Consider the following 5834-nt stretch of genomic DNA (forward strand, 5'->3'; position numbering starts at 1 on the left):
GCTAAATCTCTCTCCCATATTATAAGACCCAACTGTAGTACTCTTACCTTGAACAAAGTTTTTCTTACCACCTTTAATAAGTGTTATGAATAATTTTTTAACATTCTTAAGTTCTGTTAGTAGGTTTATTCTCAAAGGAATAGTTATATTCCTTTACTATTTATACTATATTCATTTGGGGGAACAAATTTCTAGAATTAAAAAATTTCATGTTTTTACCATACAAACAGAAAATATATTTTAAAATATATTTATATATCTTTAAAAAATGTAGTAATCTGAAAAGGATGTGTATATAGGCATGTCAGTGTATATACACACATACCCTCAGACCGCCAAGGAAAACTTAATTCTCAGTAAACTATAAATTAAAACATGCAGCCTGCAAGTAGTGAAATCTTTGGAATTAACTTGCCAAAAAATCATAGAGAATGAAATTTTAATTAAAAAATGTATACATAAAAATATTTGTGATTCAGACAAAATTTGTCATTTAAATAAAGTTAGGTCAAGCACTAAACCATCTATTAAAAAAAAAAGTAATACTCAGTATCATGTAATAACCTATAATGGAAAATAACCTAAAAAAGAATTGATAACTCACTCTGATATACATCTGAAACACATTTTAAATCAAATGTATTTCCATAAATTTTGTAAAGAAAGCTTTTAAAATAGAAGGTTGTGAATATTTGGCAAAACTAATACAATATTGTAAAGTTTAAAAGTAAAATAAAATTTAAAAAAATAATAAAAATAAATAAAAATAACCCCCCCCCAAAAAAAAAATCCTAAAGAAAGTAGAAGGTATATATGAATTGAAACAAAAATAGAAAACAACAAAATAAAACTTGTTGGGATAATAAAACAAGAGCTGCATCTTGGAAAAAGAAAATCAGAAACATTGATACAACTGTGGCCAATCTAATAAGGGGAAGAGGAGGTTAGTTCCAATACTAGAAATGAGAAATGGTATGGGATTCTGAAAGGATAATATTCAAACCTGAGAGGAATTATTTTTGTTTCAGGAAAGGTCCAGTCAAGCCCAAACCTGGGAAAAGAAAGGGAAGAAAAGAAAGAGAAAGACAGTCAGGGGAAGAAAGGAAGAAAAGGAAAGGAAGGGAGAAAGAAAGAACAGTAAATATCTAAACAGATGTTGTAAACTATCCAATGAAACAATTCTCTTTAAAATCTAAAAACAGAAATAGAAATTCATTAAAACATATCCTCATTGCCTTTGATGGTACTAAGAACAAGAAAACCCATTTACACATCACTGTTTAGAATTTCTGGCCAACACAATAAGATTATTTTAAAAAAAAGAAACAAAAATATGCCATGTTATTTGTAAAATGATGGACAGCGGAAATAATTTTTTAAAAATTATTTTTATAAACAGTAATTTTACTTACGCTTTGGCAGCATTAATAAAACATAAATTTTACCTGAAAAAACAAGTAGACAAGGAAACTCACAAAGGGTAATAACAAAATAGTAATCTTGACAGATATTCAATACATTTATAAACAAAACAAAGTGTCATTGCCTGAAAAAAATATAGAGGTATCAATAGAAAAACAGAGGAAGTGCCTGAAAGAGCTCAACTCACTAGTAACTATCTTTAATTTGCAGGCACAGAAACTGATTAAAGTTAATTCTAAGAAGCAAAGCCCTGTTGTTATTATCTCTTCTCAGTTTGTGTGTGTGTGTTTGAAAATCTAGTCATTTCAGGCCGGAGAGTTAAGAGGGTAGAGACTTAAAGTGTCTTTAAGGAGGAGGAGGAAAGGAAGGGGGTTGAGGGTTTCATTGTGTGATTTGAACAGCATTGGTGAAGCTCAAACAAGGGAGGTAGCAAGCCATGCAGGCCTACAGGAAGAGCATTTCCAGAAAAACAGCAGTTGCAAAGTTTTTGGATCGGGAAGAAATGGAATTTGCTTGAGGAAAAGCAAGGCCAGTGTTGTCAAAAACAGGACACCCGTGGGGAAAATAGTAGAGTAGAATGATAGAGAATGGAAGAGAGGAAGTAATCAGGGACCATATCACTGGAAACTTTTTATTTGGCAATAAATACAACTTGTACTCCTTAAGAGCATATTTCAGAGCAAAGAACAGTAACAGTGTTGATAATACTAAGCAACAATAAAAACATATAAATAAAATATTTCATACTTTTACTGTAGAAATAGAATAAAGGAGATAAGAATGCAATGGTCTGCACATTTATTATGTTATACATAGAGTTTTCACCTGAGAAAAGAACACACACACACACACTTTTTACACACTTGAAAGTGGTTTAAGCTGACTCTTAGCAAAGTACTTTGGCCCAAGCAAACTAACTGGAAAGGCCTAGTAAAATATTCAAAGTGGAAATCAATCAATCAAGAATTGCGTAAATAAATACAATTCACTTGTACTTGCATTTACACTCAGGAAATTACCTAAAATGGAGAAAACAGACTCACTGGAGCTTAGTCATCTGTAGTTCTTCCTCTTCAGTTCTGAGACAGATGTTAACCCCTTGGTGATCATCACTTTCCAGCATTTTGTGAAAGCTTAGAGGATTTAAATAAATTGTGTGGGGGTGGATGGGGGTGGGGAAAGAGTGGGGAGAGACAAAGAGGACAAGAAAGGAAGAGGAAATGGAGAGATTTCTCCTGGCATAGTCTACAGCCAAGATCCCCGGTTTCTTGAATGGTGCACAGAGATTGCTAGGTATCTGTGCCAGAAGTGGCGAAGGTATGGCATTCAACTTCAGGAGGAGACTCAACTCCAGGAACCCACAGAGGAAGCCAAGTGTGCTGATGTTCAGGAACCAATACTTAGAGGGTACCCCACAGGTCTGTGAAAGAGCCCTTGGAGACCCCAAGAAAAAAGGTTTCCACAAGTATAATCACAGACTAGATAGTTGGATAGAGTAGAGGAAGGATAATAAGTCTATGACCTGATAGTTACTGAAATAAACGAGACAATTCCTGCACATCAGACTGTGTCAAGTAAGACCGAAACTCAGTTTCATAAAATGGGAAATTCCACACACAAAGAATTAGCTGTTAACTGTAATGCATTCGTGTCCAAGGCAAGATAAGATAAAAAAGTGAAATCTTCACATGTTCAACTAGGGTAAGATACATGTAACTGGAAAAGATAAGGAAAAGTTCTATAGAGGGTTTAATCACCCTGGAACCTTTATATCCACTACATTTACTATTCTTGGACAACTCCATTGTAGCTTAAGGGAAAGAGAACTAAATTTAGCCCAATTCATAAACTGAACAGATTCCCTGTGTTTGATCCTTTTCAGTTAAAACTATGGGTCCAGTACAAATCAAATCAAGGCTTTTTTCCTTGAGAATCTTAACTTTCTTTACTATTGTGACTGAGATAGATATGGCTACTTCACTGTGACTAAAGGCCAGGCAAATGGAAAAGGAGATGGAATGAATCAAATTTCCCTTTTGATCACTCAACAGGAGGTCCATAGGCACCAGGCCTCATTCTATTAACTATCTCTGCTTCTCCAACTGCAGTCAATGATATGCAGGGCCTGCTTAATGCTTGGAGGTGCCTCTCACCAAACAGGCGTTTTAACAGTTGGCTTCCTTGAGATGTCCCTGGGCTAGTAAAGACACTCTGAGACAGTATTCCTTCTGCCTTGGCTCCATGCCTGGAGTGCATGCATGCCTCTTCCTCAACTGGGACAAGAAGCCACAGCTTCCCGCTGACTAAATCCTGTGTCTGTGTCACATTATAGCTTCTCCATCAACTTCTCTACACCAGGCTTTTGGAGCCAGGTTATCTTAGATCAGCAAAACAGAGGCACTTCACAGAGTTCAGCAGCACACAGTACTATACCATAACAAAGCCATTCCAATCCGGCTATATAGTTAATACTGAGATCCTCAAGGCATGAAACAGTTGAAAATTTCATTGCTAAAACACTCTACAGATTATATGTATAGTAGAGCTTTTGAACTTACAAATAACATGAAATACCAAAATAGGCTGTTACTTTTCCTTTCTGCACCTCTCTCGTTCTCTCTCTCTCACACACACACACTTTTTACATGTTATGACACTTATCTGAAAAACAGGTAATATGTTTTTAAATAACATCTCAATATTCACACAAAACTCCACTTCATGTATTTAAAACAAAAACATATAAATTACACATTGGTTTCCCAATATTTGATATTATTGAATAATTTTATAATTTGAATTTTTTTGTTTTTAATGGGGTTTTTATCTTTGACTGAAATACTTGCTTCAGACTTACTGAAAGTAGAATTAACAGGGATTTTTTGATCTTCTACTTTTAGTTTTGGGGGGTGATGATTCAGAATCAGATGCGTTCAGAGTAATGGATGCCAATTCCACCAATCCTGGTTGAAGGGGTTCCAGTGATACCTGAATAACAACTCTTGTTTCAGGAGGTAATCCTTCTAGATGCTTAGGTTTCTTAACATTTGATGACACTGGGTCTTGTACTCCCTTTTCTCTTTAAAAGTTAAAAACTGTAGCTGACATTTGGAACACTGGTGAAAATTCTTTTCCCAGTGCCCTCTATAATGACATATGTATGGTGTTGCAGTTTTAATAATTTTGAGACAAAAGGGGCAAAGTAAATTCTTAGCATTACCATGGTATGCTCTGAAATGTGCATCCACATCTACAAAGAATGATGATCTGTAACTGCAAATCTGGCATACATAGGGCATTTCACCAGGCTTATGATTGTCTTTCATGTGCAGTAAGAGAGCATGATCTGTCTCAAAGGACAGTTCACAGATTTTACAGACTGCGGAGGGCTCCTGGGAAGTATGGACACTTTTAATGTGACACTGCAGTTGAGAGAAGTAGAAAACTGGCGGTGGCAGTGCTTGCAGGTGGTATGGTATTTCCAAATGTCACCTCTCTGCCTCTCACGTTCTAAATGGTGCTTTATGTAATTCATAAACTTGACATTTTTTTAGAACTTTCAAGCAGCTGAGACATTTAAAGGCTGTGTGAGTTTGCAGTTCTGGCTGCCCATTTCCTATATGCTGTCCACAGTAGAAGTCACGGAGTAACACAATCAGATTGCCTTCTGTGGGATCAACAATCTTGTTTTGACTTGCTACACTTGGAAAGTCAGTTTTTGTCAGTCCATTTTCCCCAAGGACTTATAGGCTTGCAATGAACATTGTCCTTTGGAAAAGCTGTTGGACAAGGTTCTCCATTTTGAACATGGCTTAATGAGGTATGAACAGTGTCTGGTGTGCTTTGCTGAGTAGTCACTGTATGGAAAATACATGAAGTGGACATAGCTAAAGAATGTTCTCCTATAATTCCATCACTGAGTTTAGGCCTTTTGGGATTTGTGCTATTTGTTTCAGAAGTGGAAAATCACATTGATACATGAGGACTTTTATCCATATCTCCTGCAGAAACTGCTGTTTCTACTGGATGCTGCAATGAACTTGTGAAGGTATTCAAAGGAGAACATAACTCTGAAAAGCTATTAGGCACTAATTGTGGTGAAATATTTTTATAATCCGCTTTGGACAAAGGCTTAATAATAATGGGACTATCTGTTGATTTGGATTCAAAGACAAAACTGGCAAGACAATCTTTGCTTCTGATGTAGGAGTCACATGACTAACAGGCTGTAATTTCTGAGCATTATCTTTTCTGAAATGACCATACCTTTTTCTCCTTGAACAAGAACCTGGGGTAACTCTGTTCAGTATGTTTGCCAACAACTGGTTTTGAATTTGAGGTCATCCCAACAAAGATCACATCAGCATCTTCATTTACATGTTCCACTCCAACCAAGGTCAGTTCAGCATCTT

General features: G+C 35.9%; 1 pseudogene; it reads right to left on the reverse strand.

Moving 5' to 3' along the window:
* Positions 1-3969: 3969 nt before the first annotated feature.
* LOC105000155 overlaps positions 3970-5834 on the reverse strand; it is a 14544-nt pseudogene continuing 12679 nt past the window's right edge.

Source organism: Bison bison, unplaced genomic scaffold, assembly GCF_000754665.1.
Source record: "Bison bison bison isolate TAMUID 2011002044 unplaced genomic scaffold, Bison_UMD1.0 scf7180017864368, whole genome shotgun sequence".
Lineage (NCBI taxonomy): Eukaryota > Metazoa > Chordata > Mammalia > Artiodactyla > Bovidae > Bison > Bison bison.